Source organism: Apus apus, chromosome 4 (genome assembly GCF_020740795.1).
Source record: "Apus apus isolate bApuApu2 chromosome 4, bApuApu2.pri.cur, whole genome shotgun sequence".
NCBI lineage: Eukaryota > Metazoa > Chordata > Aves > Apodiformes > Apodidae > Apus > Apus apus.
In genome coordinates, this window is record NC_067285.1 from 92,376,820 (window position 1) to 92,393,887 (window position 17,068).

Below are 17,068 nucleotides of genomic sequence, written 5' to 3' on the forward strand. Positions count from 1 at the left end.
GGGTCCCAGATCTTGCTTTTGTTCTCAGATATGCTTCTCAGGGTTGCAGACTGAGGCCTCTACTCATTTTTCAAATGACTAACCAGAGCTCACTTTTTCCTTTTATCCCCATAATTGTCACAAGGTGTGGGAAATGAATATTTAGTGCCCTCTCTGACTGAGGTAAACCTCCTGTTTTCTCTTTCAGGAGAGTAACTTAAACTGGAAAGTTGGACTATCCTGGCTGAGCCTTTTGCAACAAATAATCTGATATTTCAGAGACAGGGAACATGACACTGAAGCCTACTGATCAGCCCAGGTTCTAGAGAGAATGTCACATCTAGCTTCTGATCCTTTCTCCAGTGCACATGAGGGAGATTATTTCTGATCACTACTGTGACCTGCATGCTAAACATCAGTGACATTGATGAACAGGGCTTTTCAGACCTCACCTTCTGCTTAAGAGCTTTCTGCTGAAACTGTGCTCCAAGCAGCTAAACTCCTTTTAAATACCTAGATGTGATGGATGACATTCTAGTACCCTTGATGCAAAGGTCAGCTTTTGTGCAGTTTCTGCACTGCCCATAGGGGACTCTGGCAAGGGAGAGGGTGACAACAGCTTGGTGGCTGAACTGGCACCACCTCCATTGCTGTATGTGGCATCAAGCCCTTGTAGAAAGATCTTCCAAAATAAAGCAGTCAAGTTAGTAAAGCAGATCTTAAGGAACTGTAATTTGAGAAATGCTGGATTGTTCTTGATTTTTCTTTGCTTTCTGTTGTTTTTTTTTCAAGTTCTTTTGTGAATTATTGTAGTAAAGACCAGAAAATTCCCACTGTAATTGGGAGTGTAATTTCTAATTAATACATTGTATTCCTTAGCAATGGGAACATTGCTAGACACAGAGAAGACTTACAGTGATTCAGAGACTTCATAGAAGATGGTTACTGCAAGAGATTTTATTTATGATTAATGAATTATTTATGATGAATTTATTGTTATTTATTTTATTATATGCAAAAGACTGTCAGATATTAATGTTGCCAAGAAGATAAAAAGAGATCTCATATCTGATCTTTCTTACTCCCTCTCCTCTCAGAAGATTTTATCTTGTCTAACTTTCCCATGTTCTGTTATGTTTTCTTATAGGTAGTATGCTATTGTAGGCTTTGGAATCCAATACAGTATTTCCTGGGGTTTAATTTGACACTTTTGTGCATATTTGCCCTGTACTATTTGAAGGATCACTGTTTTATGTTTTACATTTTTTACTCCAATACTTCCTGCTGTCTTCTGTAATGGCATATCAGCTTTTTCTCAATAAGTAGTGAAATTGTAAAATTTCACATTCTAGTACAATTTGAAACGTGTTCTGGATTTTAACAGAACTCTCAGCTAATGTAATGCAATACTTTCAGTTTTATATTTTTAAACTTCTGATATGGTTTAAATTTGAGCTTGTATTTACAGGGTAAGTAAACAATGATATCATGAGGAAAACAAATTTAGAGTTGCTAAAAAGCAGTATCTTGATCCAGTTTTGTTAGTAAGGGAGACTAACATTTAATTTCACTAGTTTCACTAGTTGGTGCTAGTTCTGCACTACAAGCTTGCTACCCTTGGCTTCAGGAGAGCACACCTTAGTCTCTTTAGGGACCTTCTTGGTAGAACAGCATGGGATAAAGCCCTTGAGGGAAAAAGAGCCCAAGAAAGCTGGTTAATATTCAAAGATCAGCTCCTCCAAGTTCAGGATGCATCCCAATAAAGAGGAAGACATGGATAAAGCTATATCTTTGGGCCTTGAAAGAGAGCTCACAACATTTTTTAACAGAAAAAAAATTTCCCTATTTTAATACAGGCAATTAAAGTCATCAAAGTAATAGCTAATTGTATTATAAGTAACTCTGTCAGTCTTTGCTGAATTTGGGGTTGCATAACTCAATGCACCATGTAGGTGTGTATCATGGACATACAGAGGATAACCAGGGGATCAGGCCCAGTCAGCATGGGTTTATGAAAGGCAGGTCCTGCCTGGCAAACCTGATCTCCTTTTATAACGTGATGACCTGACTATCGGACGAGGGAAAGGCTGTGGATATTGTCTATCTGGACCTCCAAAAAGCATTTGACATGGTTCCCCATAGAACTCTCACAAAAAAGCTGGCTGCTCATGGCCTGGATGAGCACATGATCTGTTGGATCAAATGCTGGCTGGACAGTTGGGCCCAAAAAGTAGTGGTCAATGGAGTCAAATCCCAGTCACAAGTGGTGTTCCTCCGGGCTCAGTGTTGGGACCATTTCTGTTTAACATCTTTATCGATGATCTTGATAAGGACATAGAGTGTATTATCAGTAAGTTTGCAGATGACACCAAGCTAGGTGGGAGTGTTGATCTGCATGAGGATAGGGAGTCTCTACAGAGAGACTTGGATAGATTAGATTGTTGGGCTAATGTTAATGGTCTGGGCTTCAACAAGGCCAAGTGCCAGGTCCTGCACTTGGGCCACAACAACCCCAGGCAATGCTACAGGCTTGGGGAAGTGTGGCTGGAAAGTGTCTGGCAGAAAAGGACCTGGGGGTTCTAATTGACAAGCAGCTGAACATGAGCCAGCAGTGTGCCCAGGTGGCCAAGAAAGCCAATGGCATCCTGGCTTGTATTAGAAATAGTATGACCAGCAGAAGTAGAGAGGGGATTGTTCCCCTGTACTCAACACTGGTGAGGCCACACCTGGTGTGTTGTGTCCAGTTTTGGACACCTCAATTCAAGAGAGATATTGAGGTGCTGGAGCGAGGACAGAGGAGGGCAAGGAAGCTGGTGAAGGGCCTAGAGAATAAATGTTATGAAGAATGCTTGAAGGAGCTGGGAGTGTTTAGTTTGAGGAAGAGGAGGCTGAGGGGAGACCTCATCAGTCTCTACAACTACCTGAAAGATCATTGTAGAGAGGTTGCTGCTGGTCTCTTTTCACAGGTAATTAGCGACAGAACAAGAGGGAGTGGCTTCAAGCTGCAACAGGGGAGGTTTAAACTGGACAATAGGAATTTTTTTTTTTCACAGAAAGAGTGGTTAGACACTGGAATAGGCTGCCCTGGGAGGTAGTTGAGTCACCATCCCTGGATGTGTTTAAGGGTTGTTTGCATGTGGTGTTAGTGGATATGGTTTAGGGGAGAACTTTGTAGAGTAGGGATGATGTTTGGACTCGGTGATTTCAAGGGTCTTTTCCAACCTGGATAGTTCTATGATTCTGTGATTCCATGGTTCAGTCTAAATAGAAAAACTTGGAATAGAAGCATATATACATTATGCACACCTTGGGATTTTCAGCATGGAAAGCTGAGATATGTCCACTAGGAAGCTGTGATTTAGAAAACTAAGGATTCTGGAGAGGTTTTCTTACAGAAAGTTTGGAAACTGAAGTGGTGCTCTTTACACTAGCAAACAGTGCCAGAAAATGTCATCTGGGTCTTCTTTATGATTTTCCACACAATTAAATTGTTAGAAATGTAATGTGGTTCTTGCCTTAGCATGATCCAGTCCTCTCACCACCAGCATTTGCATGAATCTTCAAGTGTAATTGGGAGCTTTTATCTCTGTGGTGTTGGACAATTGGATGGATGGGAAGACTGCAAGTAGGGATGCTGTGTTTGATGTATCCCAACAGTACTTCCTCTGCTGTGTTTAGTTGAAAGGACCTCAGGGAATGATATATGGCTCTAGATGACCTGTGCTGTCATTGGTAGGGAGAACAGGGTTCTCATTTTGTGAAAGAAAACTTCCTAATAGTTTATATTTGTACCCTCACCTAAGAAGTGAAGGAGTAGCTGGCTGGTGTAACAAGGAGTGTACTCAGGATTTTTTAAATGCCTGGTTGTTCTGGAAGCTCTGGGGATATGCAGATACATGCAGAGTACACAGACTCAGTGGTGTAGGTGGCTTGCCTATCGGGCAGCTGCTGTGGTTCTCCATGGTTTAGTCCTCCAGGCATGGCACATAAGTTATGTCTGCATACCTGTTTCCACTGACTGGGTGCCCTGTTGTAAGAAGTTATGCTGTGCCCCCACCTATGTATCTCATTTTTCTATCTGTAAAAGAAGGGCAACAATGATGATATTTAGTGATGATATTCACTATCTTAGTGAAGCATCTTGACATTGATAGATGCTATGGAAGAATTATATAAATAGCAAGAGAAAGTTACTGCCACAGCTGTAAATCTGGATGAAAACTATCATACTGAACCATTTTGACAGAACTGCATTTTTCTAAAGGAAACTGAACCATCTTGTGGAACTGCATCAATTCTAACACCATTTTTGACAGAAATGTGTCAAAATTTACTCTTTTGCCTTTTAATTTTGTTTCAAAAATGTTAAAGTATTTAATGTCAAATCATTAATTTTAGATGTTTTTTGCTCTTCACTGCTTATGGGTAAATTGTACCTCTGAGCTCTCTCCTTGATTCTGGCCCATGGGTTCTCCTACCAGGGTTAGCTTTCTAACCCATGTAGATAACCTGATATATTGCAATGATAACATTGCTTATCTTCACACTCTGATTAGGGGTGAAAAGGGCTTTGTACTTTCTTTGTGGTTTGTTAAGAGAAGTAACAATTTGTAGATAACATTCCCATCATTGCTGTAATGACACAAGGAAAATACTTTGAAGCTAGTGAAAGTGGGAGCTAACAAAAAAATATTAAATGAGTAATGGGCTGAATAAAGAATATAGACAGGTAAAAGGCAGATAAAGGAAGTGTTGGGTTAAAGTGTTTGTATAGTTTTCCTATCTTTTTAAACAGATCATTTTAGTACTTTGCATACTAATTAATGGCATGGATATGAGAACAAGAGAAAGGATCTTTGAAACCCTCACATGAGCCATTTTCAAAGCATCTTTCTTTATTAAAGTCTACTCCAGCTCCATTCATTACCTATGTCAAGTAAAACATTTGTAAAGACCCTTGTATGATACAGTAGGAAACATATACACCCCAGTACTCACAGTTCTGTAATGCCTCTTGAAGATTTCTTGCAGAAAACATTTCTTTTTATGATGCCTAGAACATTCCATCTTCTCATAAATTGATCAAACCAGTTATCTCCTTTATCGATCAACTCCGCATTTGTTTAGCTAAACTCTGTAATTTCAGTTCCTGTCACCCACTGGAGGCCAATGGATCTGGGCTGCTAAGTAGTAGTCTTTGTAAAAGTTGTGTAATAGTTTTAAAGGTTAAAAAAGCATTCACTGATTTATTTGGTTAAGCAGGTATTTCATTGCTGGGATTTCTTTGATGTTGATGTCTGTTTCACCTGTGGGAAAGCCTGTGGTAGAGTATTACGTTGGAACATTTTGTAGCAAGGAAAAGATACAAATCCCTCCTGTTTCACTTCAGATTGTGAGGCAAATAAAACTGCATTATAGTTTTCTGAAAAGACAAGTATACCCTGCTTCTTGGATGTAGTCATAACTTCTTGATTTTCTGGGAAGAAAGGGGAAATAGTATCTAGTGATTTATGACAGAATTTAATAACTGAAGGACAATCTGCTGCTGAGATGAATTGTCTGCCTACCATGATTGATTAATTTTCCCTCTATACCTTTCAAAAAGTAGTGTAATTTTGGCACTGGATAGCCAAACCACAATTTAAAGACTGATTTCTCTGGTACAAACACATCCTTTTTTTATTTCAAACACAATCAGTGAAATGCCCAAACAGCATTCTTACCAGACTAATACATCTTTTGTATGCCACAATTCAGGAAGGAAAGATTTTCATATTTATGTTTTTGAATTAGAGTAAAAAAAAGTAAATAAATACAAGGGATTTTATTTTTAGTATTAATTGCACTGAAGAATCACAAATTTATTGAAAATAGTAGTATTTTTTTAAAAATTAATTAAGAATCCACACAATAATGTATGATATATTTTTAAAATAATATACTAGATAGTGATTTTTCCATTCTGTACTCATTGACAGTCAAGAACTGATAGGTAATAATAATTTTTAAATTATTACAACCATAATTGACAGGAGAGCTCTTTTATTGTGTGATTTCCAATAAGGTGTCCTGATGTTATTGAAGTAGTCTTTTATTGTAGAATCATAGAATCATCAAGGTTGGAAAAGACCTTCAGGATCACCAAGTCCAACCATCTGTCATACAACCCCCAAACACTAAACCATCTCCTGAAACACCGCATCCACCTGTTTTTTGAACACCTCCACCACCTCCCTGGGCAGCCTGTTCCAAGGCCTCACCACTCTTTCTGTAAAGACATTTTTCCTAATATCCAGTCTGAACGTCCCCTGGTGCAACTTGGCCCCATTCCCTCTTGTCCTATTGCTAGTGACCTGGGAGAAGAGGCCAACATCCACCTCATCACAACCTCCTTTCAGGTAGCTGTAGAGAGCAAGGAGGTCTCCCCTCAGCCTCCTCTTCTGTGTTCTATTGCATTTTGTTCCTATTGTCTATTAACTTCACTCATTTATTTACCAGGAATAAATTGTAATACTTCTTAAAGCAGTCCGACATAGAAGGCAGAAAAGCATAAGTTTGTATTTCTTTGTGCAAAAAGCTCTAACACAGGCATCCCATTCAAGTATCAGCGTCTTGTTAGTGAAGGTAGTAATGAATATGTGAGTACCAGTGTATAAAGTGGGACTGAAAATTGTCTTATGCTTATGAGTCTTAAGCTGCTGATGGCAAATGCAGACTTTTACCTTCTTGGAAAAGGCACCTCACAGTTGAAGGAGATATGATTCAAGTTCCCTGTACTCACTATATGCGTTAATTCTGGAAGATAATGAAAGTATTCCAGACATTGCAGCGAAGTTCTGGGAGAAGGCAGGGTGATGAGGAAAGCAAAATGACTACAGGTTTTCTAAGACTGAGATGATCTCTTGTCACTCTAAATTCTATAATGGCCATTCAAACTAGTCTTCCATAGTTAAAAACAACAACAACAAAACCCCCAAACAAACAAAATAACAAACAAACAACAACAAAAACCCAAACAACAAACCAAAACCTCAATGTTTCATAATTCACTTTTGGAATTAAACTCATGTAAATTTAGATACTGCTGAAAGGGAGAACTCTCAGGTTCTGGGAACTCTTGAACCCGGGGGAAATCAGGATAAAATTAGCACAATGACTCATTTTTTTCAGGCACATAGATATTTGTCTTTGAAGCCAGAAGGAATAGCCTAAAACTGAAAATTTAGCATTCCCTTTTTAACAGTTGCTAGAGAAAAGACACTAAAAATGATGGCTGGGCAAAGATTATTTGAAATTGTTATTGTTTTTTAAGTTTCTTTTAAAAAAGTTAATGTCAGATGGGAATAGCACTGCAGAATTTTCTAAATTCCTTCACAGATTGTCTATTAGTAGGTGTTGAATTGTACAGTATAAATAGTTGATTCTGTTTAATACTGTGGCAGCATCTGGTAGACCTGAAGATGTCTATGTTTTGTTAGATGCCCTATAAACACTGAAAGAAGGAAAAGTGTCTTTGCCTTCAACTTCAAGTCTTTATTGTGTTTGATTAATTTTTCTAGCAGTAAAGTTTCTGGAAATACTGACGCAAAAGAGTTGAAGGATGTAGGTTCAGAAATCCTCTAGTGCCGCAGAATATCTTGTCTCTCCTTGGCAGAACTGAATCTTTCTGATTTCACTGTAATTCTTTGTTCCTTCTTTTATATGTGCACATGTATATGATATTCCATATTACAAAGAGACAGAAGCTGCACAGTAAAAGTATGTTTGATTATTCTGTTTTTCTGTTTCCTTGTAGGTATCTATCTATGTGTGCATAAAAACCAGTAGGGAGTAAGGATGAAGTTAAAAAAAAAATTGCTTTTACTTTTGCATAAAAAAAAAAAAAGGAATTCTTTTTCTGGATCTACCAAAATTGTCAGAATTGCATTTTTCAATGGACTATGATGCTGAGAAGACAATTCTCATTCTGTTCTCAAAGTGTTCTCCAAGACAGCAGTGGTGTTAGAAATAGAGGAACATAAGAAAATGTGAAATTGTAGAATTTTGTGAAATTGTAGAAAACTTCACAGAATCCTGCCTTTGCAAACAAGCAAATGGAACATCTGGTACAGATTGGATTGTTGCAGCTGGCATAAAGAAACCACGAGGAATCTTTAAACTACAGAAGGATTTTAATAATCTCCAGGCTTATTTATACAAATTTGACTTTAAACCACATTCTCCCTAATCATAGGATTCTGAAAAGAACAGGTCAGAGGACCTTCCTGTTACCACCTTTAAAGCCAATACCAAATGAAATGTAGGGAAAAAATATTTTCCAATAAAGATCTAAATATCTCTGATGGGAAAGACTGATTAATTTGAAATCTGTTGATCATTTAGCCTGTAGAAAATTAATGGAAAGACAAGCTCCAAGGGAATTTGTACAGTTAACTGCCCTAGGTTTTTTAAAAAATCCCAGCTTATGTCTGGAATGTAGAGTACCTGTTCTCCAGCAATAACATTTAATGAGTATCAGTTTCTTGCAAAAAAACAGTAAATAGTTTTCCAAGAGCAAATTTTAAAACACACCAACTTGCTTTTATTGTTCCCAAAGACTAGACAAAATAGCATACAATTCTGTGGTAAAGTTCTGATTATATGAAATGTTCCTCGTGTACTTGATATTTGTGATGAAATAGATAATTCTGATTCTAAAGCTTAATTTTTGTAGTAACCAGAAGCCGATATTCCCTACTTGAAGAAGGCAATGAGCCGTGATTTTTTATAAACCAAGACTATGCTAGATTGTATTCTCTAATTTATAAAAGCAAAGTAGAAGCTACCACGCTGGTTGAACTGTAATTTATTTAGTTGCAAGTAGAGGGCTGTTTTTCTCCATGTTCAAGAAGTTCTTGAGAGGGAGATGTTTCTGTAAATCCGTCAGACGGCTTCCTTCAGGCTCTATCAATACTGAACTGAGATTTTAAAGCTACCGTTTTTTCAACATCTACTGAAAAAAATCAAGAGCATATTAATTTGGGGGCAGAAGGATCTTGCCTGTGTACAGGCAGGTAATATAAATCACCTTTAATAACTAAATGATTATACCAGGACAGTATTTATGTATCCTACTATGTATCATACTACGTTTCATATTACTTACGGCAAATTAAAAAAACCTGGTACTGGGCTGCTCTCGGAGGGACAGTCATCAGTGTCTACCTATGTTCCAGAAGGAAGAGTGGAACTGTTGAATATTAATTAGACTTTCAAGTTTTAACTTCAGGTGCAGCAATCTGACAGGGAGTCTTGTTTCTCTGCCTCTATGATTTTCAAATGAATAGAGCATAATCAGGAGGCACTCCTGTTTTGGGGTCACATCCTGGATGTTGTTTGAATTCATACAACTCTATTGCTTCCCTTAGGCTAGAACTAAAGCACTGGAATAAAATATTTAGAGAGACAGAAAAACTGTATATATGTACACTGGATGTACCCAAGCCATTTTACTGACCCTTTCAGCTGCCAGTCAAGCTGTCTGTGTAGCTGTAAGAAATTTCAAATAAATAAAAGTAAATGAAAAAAGGAAAAAACGATGCCTGAAGCTGGTACTGTCTTGAGAGAGCTTATAACTGTGTTCAGTCCAGATGTAGGATCCAGATGCAATATTTTATGAAAAACTGGCAAATATAAAATCAATTATGAGTGACCTGCAATTCTCTGGGTTTGTCTGGGTTCTCTCTGAGATGTCCAATAGCTACAGTGACACTGAAATTTAATCATGATTTATTATTCCACTGGAGCCTAAGCTCCAGATCAGTCTTTGTTTTATTTCTATATTTTTAAGTAATAACATCCAACAAGATGATGGAGGAAGCCCTAGTGTAATTCAGCTAACTTCATGTAAATACTTCAACAAATGGTTTGTAAATAGTGCAAATTGTCCTCACCGGAAATAACGAAAGGCTCTAAGATCAGTGGGAGATTTCTGTCATTTTTTTTCTGAGATCTGCAAATAAATGATGGATAGAATTAGAACAAGAAGGATATAGCTAATATTAAACCTAGGTATAATTTAGATGGCTAGGCTCAAAGTTATGCTGTAAAACAGCTGAGCTTCCAAGTGCTTATCCTAGGAGTGGATCCTGACATCAGAGTATCTTTTGGTCATATCTTTAGTTTACAGTGCATTTCAGGCATGTGCACAAAGATGGAGCCTGGGAGCAGTCTTGTGAGTTTCTTGCTGGCCACATGTAGGTGGGCCTCAGTCTTTGTGGCCTATTTGTGCATTTTAGAGAGAAGCTAGGTTCAGGCTTTGGATGCCTCTCCAAGGCCTGGACATGACGCATTTAGGATTTACATCCCTGAGCTTGCAAGTAACTGAGTCCTACCCAGAAGGCAGCCCTAACCACTGGATGGTACTGTGGAGTTAATACATGTCATGTTTTTGACTCCGAGCATTGCTTTCCTTCTCATCTGTTCTAATATATAAAATGAGGAGACAAGACTGCACATATCCTACTTAATTAGAGGCGACGGTGGAGTGTTTTTAGCTTGAAAATTGCATGGAATTTTGGCTGGCAGAAGAAATACATACATATGTTAGCATATACCATCATAGAGTCATAGAATGGTTTGGTTTGAAAGGGATCTTAAAGATCATCTAGTTTTAACACCCCTGCATGAGCAGGGACATCTCTCACTAGGTCAGGTTGCTTAAAGCTCCATCCAACCTGGCCTTGAATGCTTCCAGGCAGGGAACATGGAATGACTGCTCTTGGCAACCTGTTCCAGTGTCTCACAGTAAAAAAATTCTTCCTAATATCCAATCTAAATCTTCTCTCCTTTGGTTTAAAACCATTATCCCTCACCTTTCACTAGATGCCTTTGCAAAAAGTCCCTCCCTATCTTTTAATGTATTGTGGTAATGTACTTTAAAAATAGCCCTTATGTTTTATAATTCAAAAGAGATAAAAATGTTTTTATAATAGCTGGGGTTTTTATAGAGACAGTGAGTACTTATGATCACTCTAGTTTTCACATATGTACAGTGGATTTGATTAATGATTTTGTGTATTAATTAAGACGACTGTTACTAGGCACGCTATTGCTCTATTGTCTCAGTAATAACAGTAACGGTGAAATTATTATGAGAAAAGCATTGCATGAATATTGCAGTTGCAGATGTGACTGAAGAAACAGTTTGCAGTTCCAACGCTATCACTTTTACTGACTGTAGTGACAGGAGAGTTGCTGAAGATTATATTTTTTTAATTAGAATTGAACTTAAAAATAGAATACTAACTCCCTGGTTTGTGTCAGATTTTGTTATTTATCTGTGATACAAGAGGGATCATGGTCTGGAAAAGTAGAAATTTGTTCATGTGAGACTTAAATCCATGACTTTTAAGAGCAGTCTACCTAGATATAGTTCACATTAATTGACTTTATTGAATTTGTAATGGTCCAGATAAAATGTCCTGAGGAACAGGGTGAAACATTTATAGAACCATGACGTAAACCAGTATGTTTAGTGCATCTGAGCAGCTTTCTTCCTCCCATTGTATCAACAGGTCACGCCAGTGTCGTCCTGCATCACAAACCAATTTCCAAAGACCTCCTTTTCCTAAGGCAGAACCCTCTTGCTCTAGCAGGAAAGTGATAAACATTTATCTCATTAATACTTGTATTGTTGCTGTGGGTAACTTCCCAGAGTTCAGCAACCTCTGCTCATTAGACATGCTATAAACCATTTGTTGTTGTAATTCCTTTTGGGTTTAATGGGGTCTTTGAAAATACTAAGCAAACAGTGGTGATCTAATGTATACTTTATGTTAATATTGAATCATGCCACTTTCTTTTCTATTTATTTTCTTTTTAGTCTTTCAATCTGTGGAAAAAAAAAATATATATTCCCAGATACATACTTACCTACATATGTGAAGTTTCTTTCAGGGTTATAGCTAATTTGATGCTGCTGCACTGTCTGAAATCTGTATTCTCCATCTCATATTTCTTTCGTATTTGACTTTAATTTCTAATGGGTAAGACAGCAATAAAATAGAGGAGTCACCAAAGTGGTATACAAAGCTTTGGATCCTGCATGCTGAACATGAAAAGAATATACTTCTGTTTCTTAACAAAACCTGCATAATGACTGGAAAAATTCATACACATTTTGGTAGAGATTCTAAGGCATATTAGAATAATACTTTGATAAGCCACAAAATCCTAACTCTTCCATTGTTTTCTTTTACCCTACAGAATGTTCCTCCAAGGTAACTGTAGGCACATTTAGTAATCATAATAGTTACAATACAGTACAACAAATGTTTTGTTGATACTGATCTTTTCAGTTGTAGTTCCTGTTGACCTGCAGCTAGAAGCAGGCATTTTCATGACTTGTTCCTGAAAGATTATTTCATACAGTAAATGTCAGAAACTATACATTCCCAACATGTGACATAAATTATAAGAGAACTTCCACAGATCAAAACAAAGTTCTAACAGTGCTTATTTAAAATGTTGCCTCTTCATACTAAATTAACGCTCAATTTGTGTCCTTTTATTGCTATGAATAAGCATTGACCTTTTGTAGATGACACAAAATAGGGTGGAACAACTGATATGCCAGGGAGCTGTGCTGCCATCCTGAGGGACCTCGACAGGCTGAAGAAATGGGCTGGCAGGAACCTCATGAAGTTCAACAAGGGGAAGTGTAAAGTTCTGCACAGAAGGAGGAACAACCTTATGCTCCCCCATATCCTGGGGGCTAACCAGTGGGGAAGCAGCTTTGCAAAAAAGCCCATGGGCGTCCTGATGGTTGACAAGTTGAACATGAGCCACCAAGCTGTCCTTGTGACAAGAAACGCTAATGGTATCCTGGGCTTCCTAGGAGGAGTGTTGCAAATGAGTTGAGGAAGGTGATCCTTCTCTCTAGTCAGCACTGGTGAGGCCACACCTGGAATGCTGTGTCCAGCAGCAATGTGTCCTCCAGTGTGAGAGACACAGACATACTGAAGAGAGTGCAGCAAAGGGCCACAAAGATGATGAATGGCCTGGAGCATCTTTCAAGTAAAGAAAAGCTGTGACAGCTGAGACTGTTTAGCCTAGAGAAGGCTTGGGGATAGTCTCATCAATATATTGAATTTCTGAAGGGAGGGTGTGAAGACAGAGCCAGGCTCTTTTCAGTGGTGTCCAGTTTACCCAAGGACAAGAAGGAATGGTCACAAACTGAAACACCAGATGTTCCCTTTAAATCTTGGGAAACACTTTTCCAAGGTGAGGGTGGCCAAGCACTGGCAAGGGTTGCCCGTAGATGCTGTGAAGTTTCCATCCGTGGAGATACTCAAGAGCAGTCTCAATATTGTCTTGAGCAACCTGTTCCATATGTCCCTGCCCGAGCAGGGGATTTGGGCAAGATGACCTCCAGAGATCTCTTCCAATCTCAAGCATTTTGTGATTCTGTGAAATCTGATTTGCTACATATCATGTTGTTTTATTTTTGTATCACCTTACAGGCTTTGGTGTGCAAGAAGAAACAGTCAGAGAGAATATTGCAGGACTATATGCACAGTGATCTAAAACAATTTTTTTTTTTTCCACCTTTAGCAGGTTATAGTCAAGAAAGATTTTTTCTGTAATAGAGGCAAAGTCTCAGAAAGGTAGAGTTTAATACATACTCTGACTTTATCAGTGAAATTTTGCCTGGTATTTTGATCCTCTTGCACTGTGAACGTTGCATGTATTTTCACACTGCTTTCCTTCAACAAGCTGTTCCTAGTAGGCACATACTGATTTAATCAAATCTTACAGCTGTAGCTGAGAAGTGTTCTGAATAATAATAAGGCTTTTATACTGAATATGACTTAATTTAGAAAACACTGCTGATGCAAGGTGGCAGATTCATTAAACTGTATAATTGATCAATGTGCTTATTCTTCAGAAAAATACTATTTTTTGAGTTTGTTCACTTGGTTATCTAATAGTCTTTTCTATACTTTGTTTTACTTTACAGTGCTGATTGAAGCTTTTGGGAAAAAATTTAAACCAATAATCTGGAATGTGCTTCAATAAACATGTGAGACTTCCCAGCTACGTGCCTTTCTGTGTGCAGAAGGTCATGGAAAATCTGTATGAAAACACAAGATTTTGTTAATCGCTGAGGTGCATCTATTGTCCCTCTAATGGCTCCTTGGCTGGTTTTGGAGCAGGGGGAGCTTCTCAGCTTCTTAGAGGAGCTACTCCTGAGGCCCTTCCCCAGCTACCAAAAAACCCACCAAACCAAACCAGAACAAATATGTTGAAAAGATCTTTGGTTTGAACTATGACCATCCAACTTGCTTGCTAGTATCCCTACTTCATTAGTGCAGACAGATGAAATAGAAATAGTTTTCCCATTTTTTCTTCAATAACTAGACGAGAAGAGAAAAAGGGGCAGCTAGACATAAAAATATATTTTATCTCTGCTATACATTGAATTTACTTTAGTTCATTGATACTTAGTGATGTTTAAATAACAGTATTTTGGAAACTACTCATCTATTGATTGAGACAGAAGAACAACCATTTCAGTCTGCCTCATGTTAGTGAAACCATAGTGCAACCTTAATACATAGCTTGTAGTGATTAAACTTCTCCTTTGAAGGTGAAACATAAATAATTGCTTTCTCTCAAATTCTTTTAAATGTTGATTTTAGCTATTACTATTGGCTGTTGAAGAAGGAAATAATGAGAGCCTGCATTTAATATCTGTGGTTTGGTTGTTTGCAATACGGAATAACTATTTACTCTTCTCTTAATGACATGTCATGCACTGATCTCATAAATTTTAAAAAAGTTAAATAGTGCTCACTTCTCCATCTGAGTAGATATTTCTCCCCTAAATACTACTGTGGGTTATTCCCATTATTATCCCATTTCATCATATCAATTAAATATTTTGTTCACAAATAAGTCTATGTAATAAAATATTTTTCTTATCAGACTATAAAATTAACTACCTCACAATTTCTGTTTGTGGAAAAAATGAAAACATTTGCCATGTTGGGTGGGGAAATGACATGACATTGGTCAACAATGTGCCAGAATCAAGACACTAGAAGTAATCTGTGCATCCCTGCTTATTTAGAAGACAGTGGCATAGAACTTGCCTTAAGGAAGCAGTGCACAGGAACATTATAGCTTAGCTTGGTGGCATTTGTAGTTTATTCTATCTACATAATGAAACTTCAGTCTGGATCATTTACATTGCAGTAAGGAAAACTGTCCCAGCTGCTCTGATTAGTTGATCCAATGGCTGGCTGCTTACACAGATGTGGCAAGCCGGTACTGGGAGGCTACCCAGTTTCCCACAACAGATCATATCTGTTCCTGCTTCTAGGGAAAATACACTGGGAGAATCTATTAATTGCATACAGAGCCATTTCTGATAAATAAAAGCAACTACAAGAGCACTGTTCTTCTGCTGGGAAAAGGGCAGAAGAAAATTTTGTTACTGGGTGTTGTACATGGTATCCCTGGGTGTTGTACCTGCTCCAACTTTCACTATCAAGTACAGTATGCATGATGACAAGGCTTCCAGGGTCTGTTGCAGCACTTGTAAATGAAACTCACCTTGGCAGAACACAGAGATAAAAATCGAATTGGATTGAAAAGTGCTTTGATGTGCATTAACAAGTCACATCAGATTATTTTTAATTTTTCTGAAAGGATTTTGCTTTTTTCTCCTGACAGAAATTCTGAGGGTTTTTTTGGGACAAATGCAAATTTCATAATATTAACCTATATCTCTCCTTCGGGAAAAATTCTTACTAATATTTTAGTCACAGACAACTATGCCTCTTTTTCCATATTATTTCACTATATCCCACCTGCTTTTTTTTCCCAGCATGATTGCCTTTCCACACTCCGATATTGATATAACATTTTCTAAGTTCTCCAAGTTCAATCACTTATTATTTTTATCATTTAAAGGCCTCTGGCATTCCTGAAATGAAACAAACAAACAAACAAAAATAAAAGGCAAATATCATACAGTGATATCACAGGGTAGGGAAATTTTAGGCTTTCAATATTTGTTGAAGAAATTAATTTATCAGGACTGATAAATTTTTTAAAATTTAAATTTTCACTAAGTTGTGTTTCTAGTATATGTTAGGACTTTATAGAGCTGAAGGTTTTATTGATGCAAAATATGCTACTATGGGACCAACAAATCGAAGACCATCAAATCAATTTCTGTCATGAAGAGAAATTACTTTCCGTCCAAATACAATACTTAGACTAGTTAATTAGTTGCCATCCATACCCAAAACTTCAAAATGTAATCTGCAATCATTGCAACAAAGATTGAAGTTTAAGAATGGTATGCACAATTTGTTCAAATTCCGCTTAGTGGTTCACAGAAAAAACCCAACAGTCTAAACAAAATTAGGTACTTTGTGGCAAGGTGTAAAAATTATTTATACACAAACTCTTTAGAAACCAAAGAAATTTATTTTTCTCAGTAATATTAAAGACAAATAACTAGTAGGCTTCTTTAAGAAATTTTCCAGGCAGTGACTGGAGTTTATTAGTAATTATATGACTAAGCTTGGCTCATGTTTTGAATATGACTTTTTAGTGTCTGAACAATTAGAATCATAGAATCATAGAATCCTAGAATCCTAGGGGTTGGAAGGGACCTCGAAAGATCATCTAGTCCAACCCCCCTGCCAGAGCAGGGTCACCTAGAGTACATCACACAGGAAGGCATCCAGGCGGGTTTTGAATGTCTCCAGAGAAGGAGACTCCACAACCTCTCTGGGCTGCCTGTTCCAGTGCTCTGTCACTCTCACAGTAAAAAATTTTTTTCTGATATTCACCTTAAACCTCCTATGCTCCAATTTGTATCCATTACTCCTTGTCCTATCACTGGTCATCACTGAAAAAAGCTTAACTCCATCTTCTTGACACTCACCCTTTAGGTACTTGTAGACATTGATGAGGTCACCCCTCAGTCTCCTTTTCTGCAAACTAAAGAGACCCAGCTCCCTCAGCCTTTCCTCATAAGGGAGATGTTCCACTCCCTTAATCATCTTTGTGGCTCTGCGCTGGACTCTTTCCA